Source organism: Sardina pilchardus, chromosome 24 (assembly GCF_963854185.1).
Source record: "Sardina pilchardus chromosome 24, fSarPil1.1, whole genome shotgun sequence".
In the NCBI taxonomy this organism is placed as follows: Eukaryota; Metazoa; Chordata; class Actinopteri; order Clupeiformes; family Clupeidae; genus Sardina; species Sardina pilchardus.
This window is the reverse complement of record NC_085017.1, coordinates 18,296,810-18,312,529: the sequence shown is the minus strand read 5'-3', so window position 1 is coordinate 18,312,529 and position 15,720 is coordinate 18,296,810.

The following is a 15,720-nucleotide window of genomic DNA, read 5'->3' as shown; positions in this document are numbered from 1 at the left end:
AACTTGTCGGGAGTGCTTATTGTGAAAATCTAGACCAATCCAGCACCCCCCACCCCTCCCGCCCTTCTCTCACACACACACTCTATTTTCTCTCCTCTCCTCAGCCATCAACTTCTTTGTTGTTTGCATTTGTGCATCCTCAGGCTATGTTTGCCTTTTAGCTTGTGGTGTGTTTGAGTGCGAGAGTGTGCGTCTGTGTGTGTGTGTGTGTGTGTGTGTGTGTGTGTGTGTGTGTTGGTGTGTGTGTATGCCTGTGCGTGTGTGTGTGTGTGTGTGTGCAAAGACCACACTCCTCAGCTCTAGGCGAACCGTCTTCAGCGTTTTGCAAGATCGCTGACTTCCTCCTCCAGCTGTCTCTGCTCAACTCCTTCAACTGCCTCCACCTGTCTCACCTCCAGCCTAGCTGTCGTCTCGGTAGCCGTATGAAGATGAAGCTCTGTCCTCATCTACCTTTCCCTCCTTCCCTCCCTCCCTCCTTCTCTCCCTCCTTCCTTCCCTCTCTTCCTGGCCATCCATCCCCCAAACCTGGCCCCAGCACTCTTCCTTCCTTCCTCGCTGGAGTTGACGATGTGGACACGCCACCGGTAGAAGGACAGGCCACCCACCATGACATCTTTTCCAGATGATCGACTCTCCCCCTCAGCTTCTCCGTGAAGCACATCCAAAGCTAACCCCATATGCAGAATAGAAGGGGGAAAAATAAGAACGAACTGAAGATATGAACCAGTTCTCAAATCAATGACAGTATATTAGCGCTTTCGCTAGAATGTGTCACTTTTACTGACAAGAGTGTACCACGTCCAAAGCTAGCCCCTTATGTAGCCCCAAAGCTAACCCCTTATGCAGAGTAGAAGAAAAATATATCAACTGAAAATAAACCAGTCCTCAAATCAATGACAGTATATTAGCTCCTTTGCTTGAATGTGTCACTTATACTGACAAGAGGAACTGAGTATTGGAGTAATATGCATGTTGCATGTAGCAATATTATAAGAAGCTGGTTTTTAGCTAACTATTAAAACAGGAGAAAGCTGTGTACTGAAAGTCAGAAGAGAGTATTTTTATCCCGCCCTACCAGTTCATTGATATAACAAAGCAATTTAATTAACGACTTTTTGTTCTCTATCTGATACACGTAATTAGTGTTTGTGATGTGTGGCTGATGGGAAAGGTGATGAATCTTTGAGTGTCTTTGTACAACAATGTTTGTTGTTCTTCTGTTTAAGTGGCTGGGCCAGGCAGCATGTGCATATTTCTCTGTTGAACATGCCATTTGTGGAAGCGCAAGTCAGAGGAAAAGGCCATACTTATTTGCATGATTGGCTTCATAAGAATATTCTGCCGTAAGAATATGAATGTGTGTCAGTTTTTTTTCTCTTTTTTGCCTATTAGTCCCCACGACTGCTCTCCCAGTCTTCCAGGTGATGAATAACTCCTGCGCTGCCGTGTTGACTTCACAGAATCCAACATCACCCTTGTTTGCATACTCGCTCATAGACTCGCACACCAATTATTAATTTAATTTGTGCTCAGACACATTTGTGTCCGAGGAGCCTCCTTCCAATGTAAATGGGACGTTTCACTCCCCCCCCCCCCCCACACACAATTTCTCATCCTCTGCTTTTATAGTAAAAGCATTCCCTGGCTGCCGTTGGACAGTCCCTCCCACCTCCCCCCCCCCCCCCACCCCCAATGGATCTGTGTTCACTGGCCCCTGAGATTTGCCAGGACCCAGGTACAAATGAACGAATATTATAATGGGCCAGCAATCAGGCAATCAGCAAGCCGGCCTGCCCACCTCTGGTCAGCCCAGCTCGTCCCTATTTCTAGCTGAACGCTTCTCCCCAGATGATGAAGCGTCTGGCGGCTCATTGGTCTCCCTTTAGTGCGTGAGGAGCTTGCATTGGGCGGACGACCAGTGGAGCTAGGATTACACAGTCAGCTATTATAGTCTGTGATGTCTATCTGTCTGTCTGTCTGTCTGTCTGTCTGTCTTACAGTAGCATTGGTTCCCCGAGGATGTTTAAACTAGGTCTTAAGAGATGGCTGAAAGCAGAGCAATTGTTAACATTTTTAGTTATTGATTTCTTTCTTTCTTTCTTTTTTTTCTCTCCCCATAATCACTGTGTTCATGTTGCTGCGACATGTGCGTTGGTCGTTGCTCCCACGCATTGTGTATTGTTTTATTTATTTATTTATTTTTAACCTTTTATAACATCAGCTCCTGTCCAGGGACTAGAGATGTAAATTAGCCTCGTGGCTAAAGTCTGGCTCAAGTTTATATTGTGCATTGTCCCTGTCAAATAAACATAAATAAATAAAAATAAATAAAAGTCCATGCTGGCTATAAGGCTGTTACTCTAAGGCAAGGAAAGACAGGACAGACTGCCATTGGAGCAAACATATCCAGATGCTCTTTATTGCATACAATGCATTTTACCATATGAATTATGGTAAGTACCAAGTGCCATGGGTGCAGTGATATCACGCAGCACCTGAAAATAGTCCCCGTAATCATTGCTTGTTGCCAACATTTTCAGGTTCTGTGTGATATCACTGTACCCATGGTATGTTCGCAATGTTCCTTGATTATTACGCCAGAATGAGAGTGTAGCTCCATGTCAAAACAGCCAAGAAAATCGCCACATTTAAGTTTCAGTCAGTCTTAATGGACTTTCTAACTTGAGAAGAGAAAAGTTTTCAATAGGAAAAATCCTGGAAATCTTAGTCAGATTTATTTATGCGTAATGCTAACGCGTGAGATGCTAATGGACTAATCCGATTCAATAATCTGCTAGGCTGGATCTAAAAGTTGTATCACCAGACTCACAGAACGGCTGGATGAACGGGAATATTTTTTAAAAATTGTTTTACTCGAGGGAGGGGAGGTAGAAAATTAACCTGGAAAACCATGACTCTGATTTCGCAGAGAGTCTGGTCTAGATCCATTGGCAAACGTTTATTTCCTGGTTTGTGGACGCTTGTCTGAAGTTTGAAATCATTGGAGGTCAATCACTAACATTATCGTTGTGTTCCCTGTTAACCATGGGAGACACAACGATAACGATAGGCTTGAAACTTAAATGTAATCGCTCTCGGGAACGCCCTCTGTTCACTGATTGGGCGAAGGTGCTCTTGCCGGAGTAAACTAAAGTGGGTCAAGGTATTCCAGACGGAGTACTGAAGGGAAAATAAATTGAACGGAAGTGCGTAGATAGGCAGAGTCAGGCTAGTGGACAATGAGCTTAATTCCCCAAATGGTGGCATATCCCTTTAAGAAATAAACTTATTTGAGTGGAAGTCAGTGTTTAAGTAGTTTTCTGCACAAAACACGCTCGATTTGAGTATCTCAATCGGGGTAGCAAAAAAATAAAAAATCATGGTCCTCTGTGGGAAGAGAGAAGAGGGCCTTAAATCATCCCTCTCCACAGCCAACATCATCCTCAAAAAGCATCAGTTCAACTGTGGCATTCAGTGTGTGAAATGCTCATAAGCCATCACAGCACAAATCCAGCTTGTCATTCATAAAGGTGAATGAAATCAAAGCGGCTGATTGTTTTGGAGAGGCCAGTCCCCGGGGTCTTGCCTGACTGTTTGTACTTTTGTGGAGAGAAATTTATTAAAATATTCATTTGCCCTCAAAGGTCTCGCCAGGGAACTGTAAGCAGTAAACATGGTAAATAAATCATGTTTTTCTTTCTTTTCTGATGAAATGATTTATTACAGTTGTGTCTCACAGGACTCTGAAAGTCCAGTCTGAAAGAGAACCTGTTTGTGTTTTTTTTTTCTAAACGTCCTCTTTAATCAGTTCATTACATCTGACAGAGGTGTTATCTTGGCTGAGCTGCCAGAGTCACTGCTTGTGAACGGCGATCCGCCAGAGTCCATATGTCAGCCCTGCCCAGGACTCTTTTAACTTGTAGCCTGCTCTGCTGACAGGACGGATATATACAAACTGCAGAGGTTTCAAATACAGAGTCAACAAATAAAATTACAGATGACTGTGAAAGTTAAATGTTTTGCAGTGAAGCTCAGAAAGTTTTGTTACTTTTAAATGCTTCACTTCTGAATGTAAATTCACTGTATACAGTACATAGGACATTTTGATCATATTTATAAAGCCTAACTGGTAATTATTATTGTTAGTCACTACCATTTGGCAGATCAGAGTTTGTCTGTGATGGAGATCTTATATATTATATGTATGTGTAACTTGCGCTGTGTTGAACCTGCTCGGTTCAGCCCTGCACACGCCCAGACGCGAACCTGCAAAAGAGCAGCACCTCGGATTGGTTGCGCTGACAATCGAGCTAAAAGCCAGGCTTACCAATGAGGTTTACCAATGTTGTTTACCAATGTTCCACACGCACAGCTAAGCCAGCTGGCATCCGTTACGTATCAGCTGAATATCATTGCGGCTTTGCCTTATGATATGGATGGAGTTATGCACAGTATGCATACCATATGTAGCAGGATTGATCATCTGCTTCACTGCATATGTTTGGGTTCCCCCCTGCACCTGTTGGTTCAGTCCAATTAGCATTAGCATTACTGTCCCCTTAACTTCTGGGGTGACGTAGTCGACTTAGCAAATTGTCCGCCTTAGTACACATACTGTACTTGCATCTGCTTACCATTTATCTTTTATCTTCTAGCCTATTTGCTTTTTGGATTTTTAGTAAGCCTATACTATTTCTCCTCAAGAAAAAAATGCCATTATGTGTGATGGTGATTTAATAACTTAGTTAATGTTGCAAAAGATATGTAGAAGACTTTTGGGCCTACAGTTGGTCTGGTCTAAGTTGACACTTGTAAAAGCTTCATACAGAAAACAAAGAAGTAATGCTCACAACACCAAATAGCAACCTCACTGATGTAGTGCTGTATTATGTCCTAAAAGGCCCCCCATAATATCTATTCTGGCCGAGACCTCTGAGTCACCAGGTGTAGCTTTCCATACAGGAATAGAATGAATCAAGGTTATGAATGTAGGAATGGTTGGAGAACCACCAGAAAGCTGCTGGCTGGCCAGTTGGGCTTTCTGGGAGGACCTCAGAGGTTACACAGCTTTCAATTTATATAATTATTGACAAAGTCATCACTTGATTTTAATGAAGTTTATGCCTTCACACACACACACACACTTCATTCAGTCAAGACGGACAGATTGGTATCTAGAGGCGTATCTGAATCCTTAGTTAAATATTGAAGACTGGATAAAGCTCTTGACAAGAACATATAGAGAGCAGATGAGAAATTCTACACAATGAATCTGAAAAAGCTCAAGACAACAGGAGCTTGTCTTACTCCCTCTTAATGACACAAGTGAGTTAAATCCTATACTACTCTTCTTCTGTGAAATTAAGTCACAGTCACATTCATGAATGTGAATGAAGTACAAAATATATATTGACATTTTCAGTCAAAGTTTAAAACACGATCCAGCTAATCTATTAAAGTAGGCATTATCCACTCGTCTAGACAATCATTTGCAGCAGTTATCCCGATGACAACCCAGTTTAGATGGCACCAATTATGTTCCAGCCTACAGCTCACACCATGAAGGTTTGTATTCTCACACCAGCTTCTGAACACTCTTTGCACTAAAAAAAAGAAACCCCTCTCCACATCTTCTGCCTTCTGATAGAGCTGTGTGAGCTTCCTCTGCCTGGCTGAGCAGCCGCCAATGACGCTGTCAGTAAAAATCAGCCTTTGTGTTCAATCACTCAGTAAGGACAGTGAGTGACAGCCAGGAGAGATGAGGGCCAAGTGAGGTTAAATCCACCAAGAAGATCTCAAGAAAATCATGTCTGTACCGCAACAAATCACATTTGTTTTCCATGTCATTTAGTAAGGCAGGCCGTCAGCGGTAAACAGCAGTCAAGGAGGGTCTTATCTAGTTTGGAGTATATGATGCTCTGACAGAGACAGTTGTGTCAGTTGTCTCGTCATTTTGCGCAGAATCGCTGTTTAGACCTGTTTTATTTATTCTTCTCTATTGTCTTACCCCAACACATCTCAGCCTTCCCTCTCGTTCTGTCCCTTTATATGCATGTACTGCATGGCTCCCAGAAAAGAAAAAGAAGAACTGAAATTTCCCCACTGAGTTTCTCTCTTGCGTGCAGACGCCCTCAAAATGGTATTGACATGTTGTCAAGTCAACTTCTTTCCCACAGGCCTTGCCAACGCTGACAGTCTCCCGCGCAAACCAGCCAGTTGCCGTCACTTTTTCTTGTCACCGAACTAGTACGGTGTTTTGTTTTTTTTTGTCTTTCCTTAGTGATTTCAAATCACAATTTCATGTCTAATTTCAGCTCATCATGTCGCAGAATGGGCTCCGCAAACACCTGTGTGAAGCATTCCAGCGGGGATTCCTTTTTGGCTGGCAGGGTGGATGATGTGTTCTGCGTGATCTCGATGTGAGCGACTCATCACTCTTGAATCACAGCATGTGGAAGACACCCTGCTAAGCACTGGTGCATTTTCTTTTCCATGAAATGATCAAGTCCTTACAGTGACTGATCGGTCTGACATAGACCAAGTTATTTTTTGGCTATTGCAATAATGGGCAAACTCAACACACACACACACACACACACGCACGCACACACACACTCACAAAAGCAGACAGACACAAACCGACACACACAACCCAATGTGCCTTTTTCTCCATGGTCTGAGCATTTCGTCAGCTTGCCACAGTTATTTGACAGAGATGGCCCTATCTAACACTGAGACTCCTCCATCTTAAGATACTGATGCTTATCCCACCCTGGGTGACCCCATGACTTCCTGTTCCACTGGAGAGGGCACATATCTTTTTGATGGGGTCTGGAAGGATGCTGACCATCAGGGTAATGAGCCACAGAGAGAAGGAGAGGAACAGTGGGGAATGAAAGAGAGAGGGAGAAAGAGAAAGAGACAGAGAGCACCAGCAGGGCTAGGGTACAGAGCCATGAGATGCACTCTTCCAAGATGAATGGCAGGACCAGTAGGTGGGTGCCAACATAACAACTAGGAGGGGTATGACAGACGAGGGATGACAGGAAGGGGAGAAACATGCAGATCAGATTTTTTTCCTTTTCTTAAATGGCTATTGTACGGTGTACTTTAGGACATCCTCGTGTGGTTCCTGACACCTGACACATTTCCAGGCTGATGTCTGAGACCTGATTGTGCATTGTTCCCCAGAGACCTGATGCCTGTCCATCTGATGTCTGATACCTGACTCTGACTCTAGAAGATGTCCTAATATGCACGCTGTTGGACGGAGCAAGCTAATGATGATGATGATGATGGCGATTATGATGATGATGAGCTCCAGAACACACCCTTCTTGATCATGTGGCACAAGGAGACCTAAACACATCACACACTCAAATGTATAATTTTCTCAATTTCAGATGATCATTCAGGGTTGTTTATGCCTCTTCCCAGAAAGGCGTACAGTATAATGTTATTTTGGGCATTGCTTTTGCTGATTACTAAAACATGTCAGACGACACTTTGCTCATTAGTGAGAACTTGGTGCTTAGAGCTTCTTTAAAATCTCCACCTGCTGCAGATGTGTGTGTATGTGTATGTGTGTGTGTGTGTGCGTGTGTGTGTGTGTGTGTGTGTGTGCTGTTTGCAGGTGTGGCTTTGCTCCAGGTGTGACTTGTCCTACTTATGTGCCTAAGTTTTACCTGCCTCCCACTCTGCGTATCTGATTCAACTCATATATCTTGGAACACATAGACTTGAAATTGCATTATACTTTTGTCTGGAGGTAAAAACTTTTCACCCTATCAGCAGGCCAGCCTATAAGCCTGGACACGTCCCAAATGTGTCCCCTTATACACACACACACACAATCCAGCACCACCAGGAGAGCATAGAACTTTGCATTGGGCTCCACCTTGGCCTTGGAAGGGGGTCATTTGCACCCTTTGACCTTTAAACTCCCTTGGCAGGACTGCTTATGTTCTTATCAGTGATGGAGTCGTTGCTCAAAAAACATTACTCGCTACTCAAAAAACTAATACATTTCTTTACATATTTCCTCCATGAAAGTATTTAAATACACTACAGTACATTACACTAATTTTACTAAATTGTGCACAAATTTAACTGAATAATACTAAACGAGTAAAACAAGGACACAATTAAAAAATAAATATGTTTGTGTTTCATACACCTTTGTGGAAGCACAATTGGATTGGATTGTTACAGTAGTTCAACCATCAGTTTAATGCACTGTATAGATCAAATGAACTTCGAAAACAGCATACTGATGAGTAATGGACTTTATCATCAAAGAGTCATTGGGTGCTTCTCATGTAAAGTTTATACGTCCTCCCTCGCTCCTCGGGCCTCGATCCTCACTGATCAACACAAAGAAAGATAGACGAAGGGATAGACTATCCTTGTTGCCGCCCCATCATTCTTTATGTAGATCAGTGAGGATCGAGGCCCGAGGAGCGAGGGAGGACGTATAAACTTTACATGAGAGGCACCTATAGTATCTAAATCCCGATGTCAACATACAATACAGTATGAGTGAACAAAACAGGTTGTCTGTTGTCACAACTGTTGACACACGCCAATTTAGTAAAACAAGAAAGTGGATATTGACTCCATCTTGTTTTTTTCACAGAAAAGTGCTTTGTACCACTATTACTTCTAAGGGGCACAAAAAAAAATGAAATGAGGGTAACAGATCTCAATTCAGAAAAGTTAAATAGAATGTAATGTTCTCATTTGAGGATACAAGGCCTCAGGAGTTTAACCCATTTAGGCCGGGAAAGCATTGGCGCATTTCTACCATTAAGGCCGGGAGCGCTGTTGCGTCGTTCTACCATTGAAGCCGGGAAAGCGTATACGTCAATTTTAGCATTTCAGGGTTTTTTTGCATCTGTTATCGGCCTCTGGGCCAATGAAATGCATCAGAATAGACACGAGGGAGTGTCGTGTAGTCTTGTTCCTCGTGACATTGTTTTTAAATTTTTCGAACACCCGTGGAGGACTTTGATAGCGAGGAGATATTGGAAGGTATGACTTTGAGGAGTTTCTCGGATTCGTTCATTATTGACTTTGGTGCGCTCCCTCCCTCATGTTACCTGCATTTGACATAGGGCTGGTAGGTTACAAAACTGATACTCTACTGACTCTGTTTGTCTAATTGATGGATTTAACCCTGATTCGGATTAGGCTACACCTGCTTTTAAAAGGCGGAACATCACCGCAAGACATGTAGCACTCTGAGTCTTTTAAATGTGCACGTTCTATAATTAATGTAGTACTCACCAAAATCATAGAAATCAACATTGCAAAACGCATATCCCAGGCATATTTTCTTTGGCTTGTTAGTTTATCTAACATTTATTTTATCTAATGACGGAAACATAATGAAAACATATCATGAGACTATGCGCGATTATTTTCCTCTAGCCAAAAACCTTGAGAATGAAATCTAATTAACTTTCACGTTCCTCTTAAAGTGACAGGCACTCAATTAGACCTACAGTAGGCCTACATATCACCACTGTAACGTCTAGACAAGTGCAATAGTTAAAAAAAATGAATTTTCAAATTACTGAATATTTTTTAGCTATAAGTTATTATGCAGATCATAAAATACTATAAACTATTAACAAAATATATGGAGTTTATGAATTCAAAATATGAAATAGAAACATGACAAGCCATCATTTTGTATGTGTGTGTGTGGAGGGTCAAGCAGAGACTAGGATCACCAGGACTGTCAATGATCACACATTATTCAATATTACTGATAGCGTCAAGGTGGTGGCTCCAATTTGCCTACATTTTTGGAATATAGTAAACACAGTCACTTTTTGAAACTATTACAGCTTGTGTAAGCCTATCAGTAAATTCTGACCATACTAATAATATACAACCAGTCAACAGATGTCAATCAGAATGACAAGCTGTGGAAAATGCACTCGTTTCTGATGAAATAGTGCTGTTCCTGCACTGACACAGTACATGTTTTATTTTTGTGAAGGTGTAACTAAATAAACTCAATTTCCCAGGAAAGCCACAGGTGTAAGCTCTCAAATACTTTTTGAATTTTGTTTCTATCTCCTACAGAGGCTGAGAAATCAATAACTTAGTAGGCGTTGACACAATTTCTGAATTTCCAGAAAAACTTCAGGCTTTTGGGGTTTTTCCTGAAATCGCCCTTAGGTTTTACAGGCTTTTTTTCCAGGCGCTTTAGGCCTTAATGGGTTAATACATTTCCTTTCCTTAAAGGAATCATAACGCAGGAAACCATTCTTTCTCGCTGGCTTTGAAATAAGATATGTCAATGTTACAAGGGGACGCTCTGGGGTTTTCATAGTGGACGAGCTCTTCCCTGCCTGTAAAGGAAATGGTCAATGATCACTGGCCAGTTCGAAAAAGCACATGTTTTCCACATCAGATCTGTTTTCATTTATTATGCTCCCTTCTGCCCCTTTTAACACTGGACCGCCCATAGCAATCTAAATCAATAAGATGGAGCCATAAGAATCAGCAATCTCAATACACCTGGAAGATGCCTGAAGATGTCGGGCAATCAGATTAAAGCCAATTATGTATGTAAATTTGAATATCAAGATAAAGCACGGTTGGAAAATCAGCCTCCTTTTATTCTACAGGGTTTTCAGAGAATTCTAGAACATCAATGAAAAACCGTTGCCGTTTTTAACAAATGCATCACAGGGAATGTTGGAAAAGTGTACAGCATGACCTTATTTATACTCGCTATGGGCATGACACCTTTTACAAAGCTGACAGCACAGTTGGTGAAAACCAGCCCAAAGAAGACTGCAATATCTGCAATGTGTACAGTCACTTTAAGTTTAACTGTAATGCAATTACTGAATTTGGAACACTGGAATTACCGCGTTACAGACAGATGTAATTGGATATTAGTAATAAGCTACTTTGTCCACCCAACACTGGAGGCTATATATTGCGCAAACTGCAGCAATATTGCAAACCACCTTCAAGATCCAATGCAATGCATAACTCACAATACCTTCAACTGATGTGTCCACCCCCACCCTCCCTGGCTTCATTAAGGGGCCTGTATGCATCTCAGTTTAGAATAACAATGACATCTTGTTTCGGTCCACGTAAGGGAGAATTTGCATAGCACGAGCCGAGTCTTGATTAAACATTATGCCAGTCAGTTGAGCAGGGACGAGGGAGTGGGAGCTGGGAGGTGGGGTGGGGTGGGGTGCAGAATTATCAATAGTGTCACTGCAGATTTTTCTGCAGGCTTGCTATTTATGGATTGTTCCTCATTTATGTCAGGCATGCAACAAGGTAGAGCATGTGGTTAGCTGATGGAGATAATGTGCAATTTCACACCGCCATCTTTTTAATCTGAGATATTATGATTCCAACCTCCAGGGGATGTAGGAGTGAAGGGGAGAGAGAAAGAGTGAGAGAAATAGACGCATTAGTTCAATTTATTTGAGGGGATGATCGAGTGAATGGCGTCGCGTAATATCCTTTTATAATAATAATCAAGACACAATCATTAAAAGAGGGAGCTAAATGATGTTGTTCCGCCCCCTTAGGCGGAGTTGGCAAGAGAGGAGATCCACTTTGATAACGTGACAGTTTGCCGCCAAGCCCGAGACATCAGAATGGGGAGAAACGAGCAGATACTGTAGCAAGGAAGCAAATGTGCAGCATTTCATCCATTTCACCGCTATTCTTAAGCCTCCTTGTACCGTCATTTTATTTATTTCCGAGAGCCACTTTACATTTATTTTACTTATTTATTTATTTGTTGTGTTTGTTGTATTTTATTTATCTCTGAGCAGGGGCACTTTCGCTGCATGTCTGAATGAATACGACTCCATGCGCAAAGAGCCCATGCAACATGCCAGTTTAATTTGTGCGCTGTCGTATCAAAGGATGCTAATTAAAATCGTATTTTTGCATATGCCATGTCTCTTTCATGTACATATGCAAATGGGCCAGCTTTGCCTCTCAGCGAATCATAATTAGGTTTATGAAGGACAGCTGTAATACATAATTAACAGAAATGTTTGCAAGCCCCTCTCTCTCTGCCTGTCTCACAATGTCTCTTCCCTTTCTGTAATGGTGCTCCAGAGAATAGAGTGTGTGTGTGCATGTGTGTGTGTGTGTGTGTGTGTGTGTGTGGGTGTGTGTGTGTGTGTGTGTGTGTGTGTGTGTGTCTGTGTTTGCCAGTGTGCGTGAACAGTGGTGACACTCACAGCCCCAGGTCCCCTCAAAGCCTTGGGATAACTCAACGTGTTTGAGCTCATCAGACTCTTCCAGTGAAGTGGAAGACCTCCTCCCTCCCTCCCTCCCTCTCTCTCCCTCCCTCTCTCTCTCTCTCTCTCTCTCTCTCTCTCTCTCTCTCTCTCTCTCTCTCTCTCTCTCTCTCTCTCTCTCTCTCTCTCTCTCTCTCTCTCTCTCTCTCTCTCTCTCTCTCCCTCTCTCTACCCCTCCCTCTCTTTCTCTCAGTCTCTCTCACCTCTCTTGTCACTGTCTGCTTACCACCAACCAGAGCAGAGCTTCAGGGTGCAAACAAAGGCAGGGAGTTGAGAGAGGGGGGGAGTTGAGTGAAAATGCAGTGAATATTTATAGGCCTGTCTGGGTGTGTTAGTGACAGTTACTGGCTGATGGAGATGAGATGGAGATGAGATGGAGTTAAGGGGTGGGGGTGGGAGGGTTGCATGTTGGGAGTGGGGTGTTGGAGGTGCTCTTTAGGATCACTGTATGGATTGGTAAAAGGTATTTTCTTCAGCTCAGGACTTGGGGGAAACAAATTTTGCCCTGCCATCACTTTCAAAGTGGTGTCAAATGGAAAACCGTCAAGAACAGAAATTCCCAGGCCAGCCCCTTTGGAATTGTTTAGGGAGGAGTCTTTTCTTATGGTGTGTGTGTGTGTGTGTGGGTGTGTGGGTGTGGGTGTGTGTGGGTGTGGGTGTGTGTGTGTGTGTGTGTGGGGGGGGGGGCTATTATGGGCTGGCCAACATTATACCGACAATATTAACTTAGCTTCTGAGTTGCATGTTTCACCAAGAGGTACAGCTCTTAGAGGGCCAGACAGAAAGAACTTATTTCATCCACTGACACTGAGTACACTAGAGCAAGACTTAGCGGAAAAGACTGGATTAGATCATAACATACATCAGTCACATTACTCTAGACAGCTATGGCGGATCATCCACAACGATCCAGACTACATATGGTTGAGTAACAGAAGTAAGATGTGTCATGCAGTCTCCATTTTTTTTCCAAACTCAGTGTTGATGCTTTTAAATGGCTCATCAAGGCAGAGGCTGTCCAAGTCGGTTATGATTTAACCAAATAAAGTCTGACAATTAAATTAATAATGCATATTGTTTGTGAATGCCTGAGTGTGGTGATTTGACTGATGTATGCAAAGATGGTAATTTATTGAAAGTAAATTCATGTAATTGTGCCGGAGAAACTTGATGAACCAAAAGAAGGTGTCAGCCTAGTTTCCATCACGGTCAGATGAGAAAAAAATCATTAAAGGGAAAGTGAGAGAACGAGAGAGGGAGAGAGAGAGAGAACACATGCACTTCAAAGGGATGGGTAGAACAAACTTTTTTTTTTTCAAATTTAAACGGATACGCAGCGTTTAGAGACAAGTTGGGGGAACACTGGTTACCATAAATGTTGAAATGTTGAAACATTTTTTTGGTTGTTGTTGTTTTTGTTGCTTGATGTTTTATTTTCAGTCGTAATCACCATTTGGGATGTAAACAGTTAGATGTAGAATCAAATGCCTTAATGCATATTTAAATGGCCGAGACAGAGAGGAAACTTTGCTAAATGTTGAAGCTGCTGATGTAATAACTCAGTATTAAACAGCACTGAAGCGTCAATGAAATAAAAAAAGAAGCTAAACACAAAAAAACAAAAACAAAGAGTGCATTTGTGTTACTCTCGTCTCTTTCCTTCTCATGCCTAATAAAGTCATTTACTGACAGTGGAAGCGTTCTCATGGCGTGCCTGTCAGGGAAATAAAATACTCTGAGCGTGAGCTTAAGCAAGTCTCTGTCAGTTTAAAAAAGAGTAATGAGACGTCTTTGTTTATGGTCATGTGAGTGGGAAAGAAACCATCATGGATGAATCCACTTTGTGGGTTCCTGTGTGGAACTTTTGAGGGGGATCCACTATGTGTTGCTTTGGAGAAAAATATGGAAATATCTATCAAGAGCACTCTGACAGTAAGGAACCTTTAAAGAAGGAGACCAAACCTATCAACGTATTTTGAAATGTACCCTAAACCATGGCAGAGAGGGAGGAATGCTAACGAACATACAAATGCAATCGTGGCTGCCTCTCAGAGTAGTAGTTTAGTTTAGTTTGTACTCTCCTCCTCCCAATAAACCTCATGATTCTAATGGATGGTGTCATGTGATTCTCTCTCTTCCACTCGCTCTCTCTCTCTCCCTCCTTTACACCTAAATATCTCTGAAAAGCCATAATGATTAGTTTACAAAGGGTGAAACGGATGCAAATAAGATGACCATAAATCATTCTTTTCCTAAAAGCTTCTATAAATAACTCACTTTCCTCTTTGATCTCCTCTGATCTATCACCAAGTTGTTCTTCACCTTTCATCTTTTTTTCTTCTCTACATGTTCTGCGCTCATTCTCCACTGACTGACATCTGCTACGCCACCCCTCCTCTCATTCGCTATCTCTCTTCTCACCCCCGTGCCTTGACGTGGGCTACCATGGGCACCTGTTTGCCACCATTCCTTTTCAGCTTGTCTTCATTCGCTGCTGTTTGACTGACAACTGCCAGGGTTGCTCGGGGGGGAAAAATGGCTCAATATGACTGATAGCTTGGTGACATGTTCTCTCAACCCTTTAACAGAGCAGCAACCAGGCAAGAAATGTCCTTCCTTTCTCTTACTATGTATTGGGGGAGTGAGAATCGAGAGAGGAAAAGAGAAAGCAATATAGAAGGAGAGAGAAACAAAGGAATATTCACCCCCATTTACCTGTCTCTCAGAAGAACTTTAGTCTTCTTTCAGCCTCTTCTGCAAAGAAGTCTAGACATGATCTAAATTTGTTCATGACACCTGCAAACAGTTGGAACGAAATCTTAAAAATCTGCAATCAAAACACAACGAGAGACCCAACTGAGATTTTCCTCACCGATGCATCCCTCCCCATTGCTCAGCAGAGTGGGTAGTTTCAAATCCATGTCAGGCTTCACATGACAATTGACTTGGATTATTAATAACATCAACCATATGTTCCATGCATTATTAACACGGTGTATTGTGTCTGCTATTAATTACCATTTGTTAGACAAAGGAGAAATTACTTGATGTTGGGCTTTGATCAAAGCGTTGCACGTAACAAGTTAAAGAAAATAAGGATTTTGTTCTGTGCCTGTCACAGTGGAAAGTAACAGTGAGCAATTTCAAGCCAGAGTAGCTTCACAGGCACGGTACTCACTCTCTGGTCAAGACAAGATTACTGACAGAAAAGAGGTTGATGGCAGCGTTTATTTCACTGGATGGTTTTTTTGTGTTTGTCTGACGAGTCAGAATCCAGTTTGGTTCCTTCAGGATTTCTCATAAATCATCCGGTACTTCCAAGATGTGTCCACACTGTGTGGAGATGGAATGCTACCCTAGGTGAACCCAAACAAATCTGTAGTGTATTTGAATTTGCTCTGTTTGCTGACTGTCCAATTTCCAA